This window comes from Bufo bufo, chromosome 6, assembly GCF_905171765.1.
Source record: "Bufo bufo chromosome 6, aBufBuf1.1, whole genome shotgun sequence".
NCBI classification, from domain to species: domain Eukaryota; kingdom Metazoa; phylum Chordata; class Amphibia; order Anura; family Bufonidae; genus Bufo; species Bufo bufo.
In genome coordinates this window covers 429,657,529-429,678,142 of record NC_053394.1, presented here as the reverse complement: position 1 = coordinate 429,678,142, position 20,614 = coordinate 429,657,529, and positions in this window count along the sequence as shown.

The following is a 20,614-nucleotide window of genomic DNA, read 5'->3' as shown; positions in this document are numbered from 1 at the left end:
CTAGAGGCTCATTAGCATATAATAAAAGTGCATTTTTTACAAAAACGGCTGCAGGGACTAACGTTAGAAACACACTGTTATGTAGTGCTGACATTAGCGCATCGCTATATCAGTCAGCTACATAACAGCAATTCTGGTGGTAGAGACCCTTTAAAATGAACCAGGCATGGATCCCACAGGACTTGTCCGTACCTTGTGCAGAATAGACATTTATACCAGCCTCAACCATCCATTCTTGTACTCAAGTGCACTTATTCTTTGTTTTATTTTGTTATATGTCCCAATATTTTGGAGGATACCCCAACTTAAAAATAAAAAATAACACAAATCAGTGTTGGCTACCTATTCCTCCTTCACCGCTGCTTCCACCTACACCGCCACGTCAACCTACACCGCCACATCCACCCATCCACCGCCTCCTCAACCTCCTACTCCTAGATCCAGATTGTTATTTTTCATTTTTCTGTATTTTATGTTATTTTAAGTAATTTCTCTATCCACAGTTGCCATGCTCTTAAGCACATTTTGATGCCTTTTGCAGCCCTCTAGCCCTTTCCAGGACTATTTTAGAGCCATTTTAGTGTCCAAAAGTTCGGGTCCCCATTGAATTCAATGGGGTTCAGGTTCAAGTTCGGGTCCCGAACCCAAACTTTTTATTCAAGTTCGGCCGAACTCGTCGAACCCGAACATCCAGGTGTCCGCTCAAATCTACTGTAGATCTTTAAAGGAGATTACCAACTTCCATCTTTTAATTAAAAATGCATTAAGCTCCAGAAATACATCCAGGCCCCTCCTGAATTCCTTTATTGCACTCACTATCACCACCTCCTCAGGCAGAGAGCTCCATAGTCTCACTGCTCTTACCATAAAGAGTCCTCTTCTATGTTTGTGTACAAACCTTCTTTCCTCCAGACGCAGAGGATGTCCCCTCGTCACAGTCCTGGGGATAAATAGATGATGGGAGAGATCTCTGTACTAACCCCTGATATATTTATACATATTAATTAGATCTCCCCTCAGTCGTCTTTTTTCTAAAGTGAATAACCCTAATGTTGATAATCTTTCAGGGTACTGTAGTTGCCCCATTCCAGTTATTACTTTAGTTGCCCTCCTCTGGACCCTCTCCAGCTCTGCTATGTCTGCCTTGTTCACAGGAGCCCAGAACTGTACACAGTACTCCATGTGTGGTCTGACTAATGATTTGTAAATTGGTAGGACTATGTTCTCATCACCGGCATCTATGCCCCTTCTGATGGATGCAACCCATTATCTTATTGGCCTTGGCAGCAGCTGCCTGACACTGGTTTTTGCAGCTTAGTTTGCTGTTTATTAAAATTCCTAGGTCCTTTTCCATGTCAGTGTTACCGAGTGTTTTACCATTTACTATGTACGGGTGACTTGCATTATTCCTTCCCATGTGCATAACCTTACATTTGTCAGTGTTAAGCCTCATCTGCCCCTTATCTGCCCAAGCCTCCAATCTATCCAGATCCCTCTGTAGTATATATACAGTATACTGTCCTCTGTAGTATATATACAGTATACTGTCCTCTGTAGTATATATATACAGTATACTGTCCTCTGTAGTATATATACAGTATACTGTCCTCTGTAGTATATATACAGTATACTGTCCTCTGTAGTATATATACAGTATACTGTCCTCTTCAGTATATATACAGTATACTGTCCTCTGTAGTATATATACAGTATACTGTCCTCTGTAGTATATATATATACAGTATACTGTCCTCTGTAGTATATACAGTATACTGTCCTCTGTTGTATATATACAGTATACTGTCCTCTGTAGTATATACAGTATACTGTCCTCTGTAGTATATATATACACAGTATACTGTCCTCTGTAGTATATATACAGTATACTGTCCTCTGTAGTATATATATACAGTATACTGTCCTCTGTAGTATATATACAGTATACTGTCCTCTGTAGTATATATGCAGTATACTGTCCTCTGTAGTATATATACAGTATACTGTCCTCTGTAGTATATATGCAGTATACTGTCCTCTGTAGTATATACAGTATACTGTCCTCTGTAGTGTATATACAGTATACTGTCCTCTGTAGTGTATATACAGTATACTGTCCTCTGTAGTATATATATACAGTATACTGTCCTCTGTAGTATATATATATACAGTATACTGTCCTCTGTAGTGTATATACAGTATACTGTCCTCTGTAGTGTATATACAGTATACTGTCCTCTGTAGTATATATGCAGTATACTGTCCTCTGTAGTATATATACAGTATACTGTCCTCTGTAGTATATACAGTATACTGTCCTCTGTAGTGTATATACAGTATACTGTCCTCTGTAGTATATATATATATACAGTATACTGTCCTCTGTAGTATATATATATACAGTATACTGTCCTCTGTAGTATACAGTTGCAAGAAAAAGTATGTGAACCCTTTGGAATGATAAGGATTTCTGCACAAATTGGTCATAAAATGTGATCTGATCTTCATCTAAGTCACAACAATAGACAATCACAGTCTGCTTAAACTAATAACACACAAAGAATTAAATGTTACCATGTTTTTATTGAACACACCATGTAAACATTCACAGTGCAGGTGGAAGAAGTATGTGAACCCTTGGATTTAATAACTGGTTGAACCTCCTTTGGCAGCAATAACTTCAACCAAGCGTTTCCTGTAGTTGCAGATCAGACGTGCACAACGGTCAGGAGTAATTCTTGACCATTCCTCTTTACAGAAATGTTTTAGTTCAGCAATATTCTTGGGATGTCTGGTGTGAATCGCTTTCTTGAGGTCATTCCAGAGCATCTCCATAGGGTTGATGTCAGGACTCTGACTGGGCCACTCCAGAAGGTGTATTTTCTTCTGTTTAAGCCATTCTGTTGTTGATTTACTTCTATGCTTTGGGTCGTTGTCCTGTTGCAGCACCCATCTTCTGTTGAGCTTCAGCTGGTGGACAGATGGCCTTAAGTTCTTCTGCAAAATGTCTTGATAAACTTGGAAATTCATTTTTCCTTTGATGAAAGCAATATGTCCAGGCCCTAACGCAGCAAAGCAGCCCCAAACCATGATGCCCCACAACCATACTTCACAGTTGGGATGAGGTTTTGATGTTGGTGTGCTGTGCCTCTTTTTCTCCACACATAGTGTTGTATGTTTCTTCCAAACAACTCAACTTTGGTTTCATCTGTCCACACAATATTTTGCCAGTACTGCTGTGGAACATCCAGGTGCTCTTGTGCAAACTGTAAACGTGCAGCAATGGTTTTTTGGACAGCAGTGGCTTCCTCTGTGGTATCCTCCCATGAAATCCATTCTTGTTTAGTGTTTTACGTATCGTAGATTCGCTAACAGGGATGTTAGCATATGCCAGAGACTTTTGTAAGTCTTTAGCTGACACTCTAGGATTCTTCTTCACCTCATTGAGCAGTCTGCGCCGTGCTCTTGCAGTCATCTTTACACGACGGCCACTCCTAGGGAGAGTAGCAGCAGTGCTGAACCTTCTCCATTTATAGACAATTTGTCTTACCGTGGACTGATGAACAGCATGGCTTTTGGAGATACTTTTATAACCCTTTCCAGCTTTATGCAAGTCAACAATTCTTAATTGTAGGTCTTCTGAGAGCTCTTTTGTGCGAGGCATCATTTACATCAGGCAATGCTTCTTGTGAAAAGCAAACCCAGAACTGGTGTGTGTTTTTTATAGGGCAGGGCAGCTGTAACCAACACCTCCAATCTCATCTCATGGATTGGACTCCAGTTGGCTGACACCTCACTCCAATTAGCTCTTGGAGATGTCATTAGTCTAAAGGTTCACATACTTTTTCCACCTGCACTGTGAATGTTTAAATGGTGTGTTCAATAAAAACATGGTAACATTTAATTATTTGTGTGTTATTAGTTTAAGCCGACTGTGATTGTCTATTGTTGTGACTTAGATGAAGATCAGATCACATTTTATGACCAATTTGTGCAGAAATCCATATAATTCCAAAGGGTTCACATACTTTTTCTTGCAACTGTATATACAGTATACTGTCCTCTTCAGTGTCAATTACTTTACACAGTTTAGTGTCATCTGCGAAAATTGATACTTTACTATGCAAGCCTTCTACAAGATCATTAATAAATATATTGAAGAGAATAGGGCCCAATACTGACCCCTGAGGTACCCCACTAGTGACAGTGACCCAATCTGCGTATGTACTGTTAATAACCACCCTCTGTTTTCTATCCCTCAGCCAGTTACTTACCCACTTACAGACGTTTTCTCCCAGTCCGAGCATTCTCATTTTATATACTAACCTTTTATGTGGTACAGTGTCAGATGCTTTGGAGAAGTCCAGATATACGACATCCATTGATTCACCTCTGTCAAGTCTAGAACTTACCTCCTCATAGAAACTGATTAAATTAGTTTGGCATGACCGATCCCTCACGAAGCCATGCTGATATGGCGTTATTTGCTTATTTCCGTTGAGATGCTCTAAGATAGCATCTCTCAGAAAACCTTCAAACAGTTCACCCACAACAGATGTTACACTTACCGGCCTATAGTTTCCAGGCTCTGTTTTTGGACCCTTTTCGAATATTGGCACCACATTTGCTATGCGCCAATCCTGTGGGACATTCCCTGTCAGTATAGAGTCCGCAAATATTAGAAATAAGGGTCTGGCTATGACATTACTTAATTCCCTTAGGATACGGGGGTGTATGCCATCCGGTCCTGGCGATTTGTCTATTTTGATCTTTTTAAGTCGCTGCTGTACTTCTTCCTGGGTCAGACAGGACACTTTTAATGGGGAATTTATTTTTACATTCAGCATTTCATCTGACAGTTTATTTTCCTCAGTGAATACAGTGGAGAAAAAAATATTTAACAGCTTTGCTTTCTCCTCGTCGCTCTCTGCGACTCCCCCCTCATTACTCTTTAAAGGGCCGACACCTTCAGATTTATACTTTTTAACATTTATATAATTGAAGAACATTTTAGGGTTAGTTTTACTCTCTTTGGCAATTAATCTCTCAGTCTCTAGTTTGGCCACTTTTATTTGTTTTTTACATGTTCTATTTTTTTCCTTATAGTTTTTCAGTGCTTCCGCTCAACCCTCCTGTTTTAGTGATTCATATGCTTTTTTTTGGTCATTTATTGCTTTCTTTACAGTTCTATTTATCCACATTGGTTTATTTTTGTTCCTTAACCTTTTATTCCCATACGGTATGTACCTCTCACAATGAGATTTTAGGATGCTTTTTAAAGATATGCCATTTCGTGGCTGTATTTTTATTTTTGAGGACTTTGTCCCATTTAGTTGGCTAAATTTTGCTTTTTTGAAGTTTGGTATTTTTGTTCCTCCCTTTAGAAACGGTCTTTTGAATGATAATTGGAAGGTTATTACTTTATGGTCACTATTTCCCAGGTGTCCCACAACCTGCACATCTGTTGTTCTGTCAGGTCTATTGGTTAATACTCAGTCCAGTATGGCCGTCCCTCTAGTCGGTTCCTGAACCAGTTGGAGAGTTAATTGTCTTTGGTTATTGACAAGAACCTGTTTCCTTTATGGGATGTACAGCTTTCAGTTTCCCAGCCTATATCTGGGTAGTTGAAGTCCCCCATAATAACCACCTCAGGAAATCAATCAGGAAAAACTCCTGGTAACAAGGGATGGGGGGAAGGAAGTGGGGAAAGGGAGGGAGGCACAGGCCCGAAGCTTTTTTGAAAGACAGGCACATCAAGGCGAGAGGGGGAGGTGAGGGATATTAATCTTCTTAAGTGACATCCGGAAAGTCCATGATGGAATAATCTCTGAGCCAGCCTGCTGCAGTACAGGGTAGACATCCTCTTGCAGTTCACGACCAGGCATCTTCTGGTGAGCCACAGTGTCCTAAAAGAAGTTCATAAGTCGCCAGGTTTCCTGGGTAGCCTGAACCATATGGATCCAGGAAAGAAATAGGATTAAATTGTACTGTAGGCTCCTCATGGGAACATAGGCTCTGACTGAATTTTCCCGGTTGTCTAACAGGGCATACAAACTCCCAGAAGAGGTGTAAGAGTGTAAGAGGTTTGCTTGCATGAAACTTCCTAGGGGCAAGATCTCATGAATCGACAATCATGCCAGGCCTTTGTGCCCATAACCTTGCTATAAGCCACATTTTTCTAAACAGTCTGAGAAGTGGCAGCAGGAATCCCTGGAAAAGTGTCTGCTAGGTCTTTTGTTTGGATGAGCTAGTGGACAGTCTTTGGTTTCCACAAGTTAGGCTTGAGTCCCTCTAGGTGGTGTCCCCTTACAAACTTGAGAAGTTTCTAGAATTATCAGGAGGTGTCTCAGATGTATGATTAAAGCTGTCCCACTTGTCGCAACCCAGGCTTCTCCACAGAGCCACCTCCTTTTGTTGTGAGAGTCCTCCTGGGCTCCTTCTACCTAACAGTCATGGTGACATGAAGAAGCCAGGCTTGTGTTGTGTACTGAAGCACAGCAGGATTTTATACACAAGAGTCTTTCCCTCGATGGTGAGCTATCTGAGGCTCCACAGTCTGATCTTTTGATTGACCTTGGCTAAACGATCTTGCCAGGACTTTAGGGCTGCTTCTTTTTTCCCAAACCAGACTGACAAGATTTTGATGAAGTTCGGTTGAACTTGAAGGCCCACTCCCCAAATATCATGGCCTCTGAAGACGGTCATGTTGCCCATAGGGAGTGAACATTTGGCCATCCCTCTGACCTCTGAGTTCTGATGGACAGACTCTGTGAAGAGATCTACAACACAAATGAAAATAAGAGGCTAAGGAGGGAAGCCTTGTCTGACCCGAGAGAGGGTCAGAAAGGTTAGTTTTCCAACCGTTCACCAGGACCATCATGAAAATTAGAGATGAGCAAATTTCTTAAAATTTGTTTGGTCTCCCGATTCATAAATCTTTTTAAAAAAAAATCAATTCAGCCTGAATTAAATGTGCTTCAATTTCCCTGAATATTGGTATATAACACTGTAAGGTCTCCAGTGAAGACTCAAGAGAAAATTACCATGGATAGCTGAGTATCCTTCTGGGTGCTCTTGATACCTTGTGAAAATCAGTTGTGGTGTCCCAGAGAAAAAACTTTTTATTCTATAAACAAATGAGGACTTTAGTGCTCCGAGGGGAATGGCTAGTACTAGAAAGTTGGGATGCACTAAAAGGCTAGGCCCTGCCTCTTGGTGCACTGAAGCCCTCATTTGCAGTATTTGTTTCCCCCAGGAACACCCAAACCGATCTTCACAACACAAGTTCAGCAGGGTCAACCCTAGTGGAAAGTATGCCTGATTTTGAAGGATTCATCCTGCTGCCAGGTGCTCTTTAACTTTTGGGACATTTATGAGACTTTGTGTCTATGAGGATTGTGGCAGTGATTTTTTTCAACCATAATGCCCTTTTGCTGGTCTACAAGACAATATTCTTCTCTGGTGAGTAAGGCGTAAAGTTTATGTCCTTGATAATTTCATTTGCATGCAGAATGGGATTACCATGGGATTAATATTATTATTATTACTCAGCAGGGTTCGACAAAGAGCATAGGAATTAGGCCCTCCTCCTGAGGCATGATGGGAGGGTCATTGTTCTGAATAAAAAGCAAAAAACAACAACAATGTATGGCCAATGTATGGTTAAAATAACAAAATAATGCAACAGGAAAGCCATAGGTCTGTTCACTCATTGACTCCAGGTGGGGTTAAAAGAAAAAATAGAAAAACAAGAGTGGGCTGCTGACATTGATGAGACTCCAGCAGATCGTCAGAAAAGAATATGTAATTTCCCTATCAGTATGTCAGTTTTGTGTCTGCTCAGAATCTTCCTTCCAGGTGCTTCCATTTACAGTGCACCTCTTTAACAATCTGGATAAAAGCAGCCATCGATGGGCAAATTATGAATTCTACCTCTAATCACTGTCACACGGGAACCAATTTATACTTTGCAGATGTGAAAAGCACCTAACGCTGCAAAAAGCAACCCCCCCCTTCCCAATCCCAGCCATCACTCCAGTGATCAGCTCTTGTCAGGAACATTCGTTCTATGGAAAATGATCTACAAAGAGCGGTCTGTTTAATAGTGATGAATACAGATGGAGCTCTGCAAATCTGTGTCAGCAAGGCTCCGGATAGAAGCTCCGAGCCACTGTACCTTAAAGGAACAATGCACAGTATTTATGTTTAAAAATTAATTTCTACAACATTTAGACACAAACAAGTACAGGCCATAAGAAGGTAGATAATGTTTTATATAAAAATGTGGAGGTAATATTTTCCCTTCACAGAAGACTTCTTGTATCCAGTAAGTTCAATAAAAGATGATAGCCAGGAATCATTCTACCTACTTGTCAAAGGAATATTAGTATAATCCACTAATTCCTCAGGAACCATCACAGAGACTCTTCATATCCATGAGAATACAGCCTATCAATACAACAGAAACCACTGACATGGCTGAGATACTTAACATCCACGAGGATACAGCCTATAAATACAATAGAAACCACTGACATGGCTGAGATACCTAATATCCACCAGAATACAGCCTATAAATACAATAGAAACCACTGACATGGCTGAGATACTTAATATCCACGAGGATACAGCCTATAAATACAATAGAAACCACTGACATGGCTGAGATACCTAATATCCACCAGAATACAGCCTATAAATACAATAGAAACCACTGACATGGCTGAGATACCTAATATCCACCAGAATACAGCCTATAAATACAATAGAAACCACTGACATGGCTGAGATACTTAATATCCACCAGAATACAGCCTATAAATACAATAGAAACCACTGACATGGCTGAGATACTTAATATCCACGAGAATACAGCCTATCAATACAATAGAAACCACTGACATGGCTGAGATACTTAATATCCACCAGAATACAGCCTATCAATACAATAGAAACCACTGACATGGCTGAGATACTTATTATCCACGAGAATACAGCCTATCAATACAATAGAAACCACTGACATGGCTGAGATACTTAATATCCACGAGAATACAGCCTATCAATACAATAGAAACCACTGACATGGCTGAGATACTTAATATCCACCAGAATACAGCCTATAAATACAATAGAAACCACTGACATGGCTGAGATACTTAATATCCACCAGAATACAGCCTATAAATACAATAGAAACCACTGACATGGCTGAGATACTTAATATCCACAAGAATACAGCCTATCAATACAACAGAAACCAGTGACATCACCAAAACACTTCATATTCATGGGAATACAGACTATTAATACTGTACATCCAGAACCAGTGATATCAATGAGACTCCTCATATCCATGAGAGTAGAGTCTATTAATACAAAAGAAACCATTGACATCGCTGAGATACAGTTGTGTTCAAAATAATAGCAGTCAGACATCACTAACCTGATCAATCACTGTTTTTGGTAGAAATGATATCTCTACATGGCAAATAATTTACTAGCAGATGTAGTAGAGTAATAGATATCCAACAGTCATGACATGCATGCTGCTGATTCTGTGTAATTGAATCACTAATTGAAAGGGGCATGTTCAAAATAATAGCAGTGTGGAGTTCAATGAGAGAGGTCATTAATTTTTCGAAAAACCGTTGGCAATTATTGCCCTTTTTTAAGGAAGGAAGGCAGCAAATGTTGTACATGCTGGTTACAGTGCATTTTATCTCTGAGATTCTGAGGAAAATGAGTTGTTCCAGACATTGTTCAGAAGAACAGCGTACCTTGATTAAAAAGTTGATTGAAGAGGGGAAAACATATAAAGAAGTGCAGAAAATGATAGGCTGCTCAGCTAAAATGATCGCAAATGCTTTAAAATGGCAACCAAAACATGAGCGAAAAACTACCATTCGAATGGATAGAAGAATAGCCAAAATGGCAAGGACTCAGCCAACAATCAGCTCCAGGAAGATCAAAGAAGGTCTAAAGTTACCTGTGAGTACTGTTACAATTAGAAGACGCCTATGTGAAGCCAAGCTATCTGCAAGAAGCCCCCGCAAAGTCCCACATACATTTGCTGAAGAGGTTACAATTTACCAAAGAGCACATTGACCGGTCTAAAGAGACATGGCGCTACATTTTGTGGACTGATGAAAGTAAGATTGTTCTTTTTGGGTCTAGTGGCCGGAGACAGTTTGTCAGACGACCCCCAAAAACTGAATTTAAGCCACAGTACAGTGTGAAGACAGTGAAGAATGGTGGACAAGCATCATGATATGGCGATGTGTCTCATACTACGGTGTTGGGCCTATTTATCGCAGACCCAGATCATGCTGCTTTATGCTGAAGAGGAAATATCCTTGAAATGGGTGCTCCAACAAGACAACGACCCCAAACACACCAGCTAACGTGCAACATCTTGGCTCCAGACCAACAAGATTGACGTTATGGAGCGGCCGGCCCAATCCCCGGATCTTAATCCAATAGAAAACTTGTGAGGTGACATCAAAAATGCAGTTTCTGAGGCAAAACCAAGAAATAGAGAAGAACTGTAGGATGTAGTCCAATCATCCTGGGCTGGAATACCTGTTCACAGGGGCCAGAAGGTGGTGACTCCGAGCAGCACAGACGTCCAGCAGTTCTCAGAGACAGCGGTTATACAACTAAATATTAGGGAAGTGATTCAAAGGAAAGCAAAAACTTCAAACATTTTTCAGTTTATAGAGTGAATGTTTGAGTTTGTAAGGAAGAATACAAACACTGCTATTTTTTTGAACAGTCTAATATTCACTTTTCTTCACATTTTTTAGAGGAATAACACAAATTTTCTTTCTTTCTTTTCTTCATGTTTTGACTTGGAATAGAATGTGTAGTGTTCCCAATGCAATTGTGTGTATGGAAATAAAAGCTATTAGAGGGATTTTGAGCTGTGATCATTTTTTTAAACACACTGCTATTATTTTGAACACAACTGTACTTAAAGGGGTCCTCTCACTTCAGTAAGTTGAATTTATTATGTAGAGAAAGTTAATACAAGCCACTTACTAATGTATTGTTATTATCCATATTGTGTCCTTTGCCGTCTGAATTCATTTTTCCATCACATACACTGCTGGTTTCCATAGTTACAGACCACCCTGCAATCCATCAGTGGTGGTCGTGCTTGCACACTATAGGAAAAAGCATTAGCCTCTCTGGTGGCCGGCACCATGGGGGCGCACATAGGTTGGTACTTTTTCCTATATTGTGCCAGCACAACCACTACTGATGGATTGCAAGGTGGTCTGTAACCATGGAAACGAGCGGTGTATAATGTGATAAAAAAATAAATCCAGCTAGTAAAGGAAGCAATATGGATAATAACAATATATTAGTAAGTGGCTTGTATTAACTTTCTCTACATGATAAATGCCACTTACTGAAGTGAGACAACCCCTTTAACCGCCTCCGGACCGCCTAACGCAGGATCGCGTTCCGGAGGCGGCAGCCCTGCGCAGAGTCACGCATCTACGCGTCATCTCGCGAGACGCGAGATTTCCTGTGAATTTCACAGGATCGGAAGGTAAGCGAGTGGATCTCCAGCCTGCCAGCGGCGATCGTTCGCCGGCAGGCTGGAGATGCGATTTTTTTAACCCCTAACAGGTATATTAGACGCTGTTTTGATAACAGCGTCTAATATACCTGCTACCTGGTCCCTTTTGTTTGGATCGACCACCAGAGGACACAGGTAGCTCAGTAAAGTAGCACCAAGCACCACTACACTACACTACACCCCCCCCGTCACTTATTAACCCCTTATTAGCCCCTGATCACCCCTGATCACCCCATATAGACTCCCTGATCACCCCCCTGTCATTGATCACCCCCCCTGTCATTGATCACCCCCCTGTAAGGCTGCATTCAGATGTCCGATGATTTTTACGGATCCACTGATACATGGATCGGATCCGCAAAACACATACGGACATCTGAATGGAGCCTTACAGGGGGGTGATCAATGACAGGGGGGTGATGACCCCATATAGACTCCCTGATCACCCCCCTGTCATTGATCACCCCCCTGTCATTGATCACCCCCCTGTAATGCTCCATTCAGACATTCTTTTGGCCCAAGTTAGCGGAAATTATTATTTTTTTTCTTACAAAGTCTCATATTCCACTAACTTGTGTCAAAAAATAAAATCTCACATGAACTCCCCATACCCCTCACGGAATCCAAATGCGTAAAATTTTTTAGACATTTATATTCCAGACTTCTTCTCACGCTTTAGGGCCCCTAGAATGCCAGGGCAGTATAAATACCCCACATGTCACCCCATTTCGGAAAGAAGACACCCCAAGGTATTCCATGAGGGGCATATTGAGTCCATGAAAGATTGAAATTTTTGTCCCAAGTTAGCGGAAAGGGAGACTTTGTGAGACAAAATATATATATATATATATATATATATATATATCAATTTCCGCTAACTTGTGCCAAAAAAAAAAATTTCTATGAACTCGCCATGCCCCTCATTGAATACCTTGGGGTGTCTTCTTTCCAAAATGGGGTCACATGTGGGGTATTTATACTGCCCTGGCATTCTAGGGGCCCTAAAGCGTGAGAAGAAGTCTGGGATCCAAATGTCTAAAAATGCCCTCATAAAATGAATCTGGGCCCCTTTGCGCATCTAGGCTGCAAAAAAGTGTCACACATCTGGTATTACCGTACTCAGGAGAAGTTGGGCAATGTGTTTTGGGGTGTCATTTTACATATACCCATGCTGGGTGAGATAAATATCTTGGTCAAATGCCAACTTTGTATAAAAAATGGGAAAAGTTGTCTTTTGCTGAGATATTTCTCTCACCCAGCATGAGTATATGTAAAAAGACACCCCAAAACACATTGCCCAACTTCTCCTGAATACGGCGATACCACATGTGTGACACTTTTTTGCAGCCTAGGTGGGCAAAGGGGCCCACATTCCAAAGAGCACCTTTCGGATTTCACAGGTCATTTACCTACTTACCACACATTAGGGCCCCTAGAATGCCAGGGCAGTATAACTACCCCACAAGTGACCCCATTTTGGAAAGAAGACACCCCAAGGTATTCCGTGAGGGGCATGGCGAGTTCCTAGAATTTTATATTTTTTGTCACAAGTTAGCGGAAAATGATGATTTTTTTTTTTTCCTTACAAAGTCTCATATTCTACTAACTTGTGACAAAAAATAAAAACTTCCATGAACTCACTATGCCCATCACGAAATACCTTGGGGTGTCTTCTTTCCAAAATGGGGTCACTTGTGGGGTAGTTATACTGCCCTGGCATTTTAGGGGCCGAATGCGTGAGAAGTGGTTTGAAATCAAAATCTGTAAAAAATGGCCGGTGAAATCCGAAAGGTGCTCTTTGGAATGTGGGCCCCTTTGCCCACCTAGGCTACAAAAAAGTGTCACACATCTGGTATCCCCGTACTCAGGAGAAGTTGGGCAATGTGTTTTGGGGTGTTTTTTTACATATACCCATGCTGGGTGAGAGAAATATCTTGGTCAAATACCAACTTTGTATAAAAAAATGGGAAAAGTTGTCATTTGCCAAGATATTTCTCTCACCCAGCATGGGTATATGTAAAATGACACCCCAAAACACATTGCCCAACTTCTCCTGAGTACGGAGATACCAGATGTGTGACACTTTTTTGCAGCCTAGGTGGGCAAAGGGGCCCACATTCCAAAGAGCATCTTTCGGATTTCACCGGCCATTTTTTTACAGATTTTGATTTCAAACTACTTACCACACATTAGGGCCCCTAGAATGCCAGGGCAGTATAACTACCCCACAAGTGACCCCATTTTGGAAAGAAGACACCCCAAGGTATTCGCTGATGGGCATAGTGAGTTCATAGAAGTTTTTATTTTTTGTCACAAGTTAGTGGAATATGAGACTTTGTAAGAAAAAAAAAAATCATAATTTTCCGCTAACTTGTGACAAAAAATAAAAAGTTCTATGAACTCACTATGCCCATCAGCGAATACCTTAGGGTGTCTACTTTCCGAAATGTGGTCATTTGTGGGGTTTTTCTACTGTCTGGGCATTGTAGAACCTCAGGAAACATGACAGGTGCTCAGAAAGTCAGAGCTGCTTCAAAAAGCGGAAATTCCCATTTTTTTTGTACCATAGTTTGTAAACGCTATAACTTTTACCCAAACCATTTTTTTTTTTACCCAAACATTTTTTCTTTATCAAAGACATGTAGAACAATAAATTTTGAGAAAAATTTATATATGGATGTCGTTTTTTTTGCAAAATTTTACAACTGAAAGTGAAAAATGTAATTTTTTTGCAAACAAATCGTTAAATTTCGATAAAAATGGCAGCAGCAATGAAATACCACCAAATGAAAGCTCTATTAGTGAGAAGAAAAGGAGGTAAAATTCATTTGGGTGGTAAGTTGCATGACCGAGCAATAAACGGTTAAATTAGTGTAGGTCAGAAGCGTAAAAAGTGGCCTGGTCATTAAGGGTGTTTAAGCTACGGGGGGCTGAGGTGGTTAATAGCCATGAGAACAAAGCCTATCTATTACCCAGGAACCAGTGACATCACCGAGACTCTTCATATTCAGAGAATAGAGTCTATGACTACCAGAAGCTAGTGAAATCACCAGACATTTCATTTTCATGAGAATAAAGCATATAAATTTATCAGGAACCAGTGACATACCCGAGACACTTTATATCCATGAGAATACAGCCTATAAATACACCAGAAACAGTGACATCACGGAGACACTTTCTATCCATGAGAATATATCATATCAATTCGCCAGAAACCAGTGACATCACAAGACACTTCATTTATTCATGAGAATACAGCCTAATAATATGCCAGTAACCCGTGACATCACAAGACACTTCATTTATTCATGAGAATACAGCCTATTAATATGCCAGGAACCAGTGACATCACAAAACACTTCATTTATTCATGAGAATACAGCTTATTAATATGCCAGGAACCAGTGACATCAAAAGACACTTCATTTATTCATGAGAATACAGCCTATTAATATGCCAGTAACCAGTGACATCACAAGACACTTCATTTATTCATGAGAATACAGCCTATTAATATGCCAGTAACCAGTGACATCACAAGACACTTCATTTATTCATGAGATCACAGCCTATTAATATGCCAGTAACAAGTGACATCACAAGACACTTCATTTATTCATGAGATCACAGCCTATTAATATGCCAGTAACCAGTGACATCACAAGACACTTCATTTATTCATGATAATAAGGCCTATTAATATGCCAGAAACCAGTGACATCATAATACACTTCATTTATTCATGAGATCACAGCCTATTAATATGCCAGGAACCAGTGACATCACAAGACACTTCATTTATTCATGATAATAAGGCCTATTAATATGCCAGAAACCAGTGACATCACCGAGACTCTTTGTTGTCATGAGCATACAGCCTATTAATTCACCATCATTACCATAAACTTTGTGTCGCCATTTTTTTTAGATACATTCCCAATTTACAACCTTCATACATTTCACTGATACAAGAATGAACCTCCATGATGCAATCTTACTTTATATGTCAGAGCCTGGAGCTATAAAGCTAAAGGTTATTACTCAGTGACAGGTTATAAAACACAATAGATCACCAAGTGACTGAGAGGTTCGTAGCTGAGCTATGGAAATCGCAGATACAGTGTTACTGGATAATGTCTGTAGGTGGCTTATTGGCACAATATATATTTAGATGGAGATGGATTTTTATTGGCTGCTGAACTAAAAACATAATCATGGTCCATGTGGTTCCACACTACAGAGCCACGGGTCTTCCATGTGTCATCATGGGCTCAAAAATCTTCTGTAGACAAAGATGTGATTTTTGTAAGCCTGTGGTCAATGGGTATTCTTAAAACTAAGTTCACAAGTAACAGTAGGAGATTAATCCCAATGTGGGACACAACGAATTCAGGTCTATGTCGATGAATAGTCGGTAAAAAGCTGTCTGGGTCAAGTCTATGTTCTAGTTCAGATGGTGGCTATAAATGGCATTACATTGACATGAGCATTACGTTTATGTGCACTAATTTAAGCCTGAAGGCTTCCTCAGGCAAGTACCACCATACTCAGCTATTGTATGACTTCTCCAGGGCTTCTTCTGTCATTTATCATTAGACACAGTTCATTTCTCTACCTGGATGTTTATTGTAGAGGAATGGGAATTGTAGGTACGAGATATTCCCACAACTACAAGACAAAAAAGAGAAGCACTTAGCAATGTCTTTAGACAGGAATTCTAGTGAACAATCAATTTGTAGACACTTTTGGACAGGTTTACTAATTAAAATGCCCCAGAATGGTGGTAAATGGTAGTTAGATGAACTTGGGGGGGGGGGGGGGGGGGGGGGTAAGGGCTTTCCTTAAGGAGACCATCTCTATGTGAAGGCTTAGTAACAATCATCCATGGGAAAACAAACCTAAAAGCTCTTTCTCTGGGCGATAACTCTTTATACAAATTTAGACTAGACGGTCTAAAGGTGCACCAGATTTATTATCCAGTACCAGTCATTGGGTTACATCTGGCAACCAAGTCTTGAGAAACTACAAATAGCTAAGATTTAAGCATCTATGGTGTTTTGCAATTTACTGCAAAAAATGCACCAAAATGATACGCAACTAACATTACTAGCTAATTCCTCAGGCCGATGTTAAAAGCTGAGAACTGTGCCAATATCTTCCAGTCAGGAACATATCGGAGCCCCTCATGCACCACGTCACGGTGTATCAGCACGCATGGGGTCCTACCACTCAACTGCCCGTGGTGTGTGAACAGGGTCTGAACCAACTAACAGCCAGACTCTAATTAGGAATTAGCTAGTATTGTCAGTTGCGTATGATTTTGGTGCATTTTTTGCAGTGAATTGTGTATGTATGCGGCTCACAGCTTTATTCTACCTCACAGTGCATTGGTGATACCACTATGGAGGCATGTGAGAGTCTGGCTGTGAGTTGGTTCAGACCCTGTTCACACACCACGGGCAGTTGAGTGGTATTGCCGTTGTCTGCGGACCGCATGCGGAGGAATTGCTCCCCCGGTTATAGACACGCTACAGTGTCTGGGTTTGGAACATTTTCACCTGTTTAGGCCACTTTTTTCAGTGAGTTTTTGTATCTATGGTGTTTTGGTCACACCATTATGGACATAGGTAGGCCGCTTATTCTTCAAATGTCTCCACTTTAAGTTCTGCCTAACTTAAAGGAAATTGGGAGAGTCAACCCACAGTTGTACAAAAGGGTTCAATTCAATGTCAAATTTGCGCTTTTTTAATAGGTGTGACAACCAATGTAATGGGTGGTGATCCAGATTTAACCCATTTTGATTATCACAGTGTTAGAGCAATTTATAAGCCTATGACCACTTGACAGTATGACTACATGGGGTAACCATTAGTGACCCAATAACCAATATCTCTTTTATCCAGCATCCTCTTTTAAAAGCCACGTTCAGTAAACTAAATGGGTTGTCCGATGGGATAACAGTTTTTCGATAAGGGGTAGAATGTCCATTACCCACCGATGCCATTCTGATGCTTACTGTCACGGTCTCCCCTGTGACAGGGGTCAGAAGATCTAAGAGACTGGGTGCACGTGATGTGAGCTGACAGCTTGTTTGGTTTCACTTGCTTCTGTGTTGTTGCTGGTTATGACCACACCACTTGTCTTAGGTGTAGCTTAAGTGGTCATTCCAACTTCTCTATTTAGTCTGGTCTCACCATCATGCTATGTGGTTGATTGCTCCCTTTTGTTTGTGGAAGTGCTGGTGTCTGGTTCTCCTCTGAGTTCCTGCTCGTCCACATACTATGGAGTTAAGTGTCTTTTCCCTATTTCTTGTTCTTTGTTTTCCCCTATCTTTTGCTATTAGGCCTGAGGGAGTCTCCTGTTCCTTCAGCTGGGAAGGAACAGGTCATCTCTTGTCCTGACACTATTTGCAGTGCCCTTTAGGGTCGGATAGGGCTCTAGGTTCCAGTACATGAACATTCCTACCATCGAGGTCTGTTCATACTGATAGTAGTCAGGGCTCGGTTTAAGGATTCGCTAGGTGGCAACCTTTCCCTTTTCCCTAGTTTCCAGGCCTAGTACCTTTTCCCTTCCCTCTTGAGTTTACTACCCACACTGCGCTGTGACACTTACCAAGTTCATACTGGCCTCCACTTTCTGGTCCTGGCTTGACAGACAGGAAATGGCAGGACATCCCTGCTCATCCAATCCCTGGTTGAGGCAGATTACCACTTCCACCAATGATTGGGTCAGCAATCATCTCCTGTCATTTCCTTTCCATCGAGCTTGGACCCAGCAGGAACTTGGTGAATGTTGAACACAATGCAGGGGGATATGTTTGGTCATAATTCTTTCATTTTTTACGTGATTTTTCCCCAACCACTTTGACCTGGTTAAAAGGTTTCAAACAAATCTACCCACTGTCATGAACTTTAACTTGATCAAATACCAGATTTTAAAACAAGAGATTGTGTCAGAGCAGTGGAATCACTGGCATCGGCTTTTACAGGACAGCCAACTGGATTCAAAAGTTGTAGGAGTGCTCCGCTTACCTATATTTGTGACATTAGTAGGATACAGTAGGTGAGGAGTATGGTGGGAACCAGATGGCCTCATCTACTTATCTTTACAGAGCTACAGATGGACCTTGTCTCATGGATTGAGATATCTCGACATGAGTTGCAAAAGATGGCCATGTTAGGAAGTAGTGCAAATGTTCTTCTTCCAAAGTTGGTCATCTCACACAACATATCTCAAGATATCTTGAGCCAAGCAGAAAGGTAAGAAAGCACACATATTAAGAAAAGAGGGAAGGTAAGAAAGATACGTCGAGAAAAGAGGAAAAGTAAGAAGGGACACATGTCAAGAAAAGTGGAAAGGTAAGAAAAGAAAAATGTCAAAAAAGGAGGAAAGTTAGGAAAGGACCTGTGAAGAAAAATAGAAAGGTATAGAAAGGACACATCTGCATATGATATCTTATGAATAGAGATGAGCGTATCGAAGCTGACGAAGTGAAATTCGATCCGAATTTCAGAAATTATTCGATTTACACCGAATCCGAATTTCTTCACGCTTCGTGGTAACGAATCGCATTTTTTCCTAAAATGGCTGCTGCATGTGTCAGGACATATAGCAAGGAACTCTGGGAATGAAGGATCAACCACAATGCCATGCATGGAGCCAATCAGCAGCCAGTCAGCCCTGTGATTTCACAGCCCTATAAATAGCCTCAGCCATCTTGGATTCAGCCATTTTCCAGTGTACTTAGTGCAGGGAGAGACGTCAGCAGGCGCTAGGGACAGTGCTAGGAAAGATTTGAAAACATATTTTGCTCAATAGAAGTTCAGGGAAAGAGCATTAGAAGTGTAGGGAAAGGATACAGAGGATTTATTCCACAGCATTTATGTAGAACAGGGTTCAGTAGGGGAGTGTACAGCCTGGGTAATAGGAACAATCCTATTACACCTTGCTGCACTGATCCAAATTACCATTATACTGCTGCTCATTTCAGGTTTGCAATAGATAATACCTCTGTAATGCCAGCAAACCGTTCTTGCTATTGGGTTCTTTTTAGCCCTTGTGCGGTGCAGTTATATATATATGTTCTAAAGCCTTTTTTTTTTGTCGTGTATTAGTGGGTGGGAGGGGCTTATTAGCCATTGTGAAGTGAGAAAAATACAGCCCTTTTTGGCATGTATTAGTGGCAAAAAAAAAATATTATTTGCCGATCACGGCCGCAGTTATATGTTGTAAAGCCTTTTTTTTGTCGTGTATTAGTGGGGGGGGGGGGGAAGGGGGCTTATTATCCGTTGTGTGGTGAAGTGAGAAAATTACCTTTTTGGTGTGTATTTATTTTCCTTTTATTTTATTTTTATTTGATCTGACAGTAAGTCAGACAAAGAAGTGCCAGGCCCTGCACAGGAGAGTGGCAGAGGCCTAAATGTTTCTGGCACAGGCAGAGGTCACATCAGATTAAGGGGCCGTGGCAGCAGGGGTCGCAGCGAGAGGCCTGAACTCCCTGTGTCATCTAGCGGTCGTGTCTTGACCAGCAACCCAGCGGTTCTTGAATGGTTGACTCGATCTTCGACTTTGTTGCAAGTGACATCAGACACCCCCAGCCAAGAGTCGGTGAGTTCGTCAGACACAACCCTTAGTTGGCATGGCCCGGGAGTAGACCCTGTGCCCTCACCTGTCCTCAACATGCCTCTGTACTTTTCTGTTCCCTATATGGTGACGGTCTGAATATTAGTTCCCATAAAATAATATCGCCAAGAATCCACACAGTAAAATATCGCTGGTGTCACATAATAATCCACACAGGAGGCAAAGCTTCATGCTGGAACAAAAAAAAAGTTTAATGGAAAGCATGCATAAAAACAGGTTGCCACCGGTAGCCAGGACGCTACTGAAGCCCTGGCTGCCATGGTATGTTAGTGAGCAGCATTATACTCACGTGCGTCGTGGCCGCCGGTCGCTCCTTCTTCTGTCTGTGCGGCGCATTGCTAAGGCTTATAGCATTAGCAATGCGCCGCACAGACCTATGAGAAG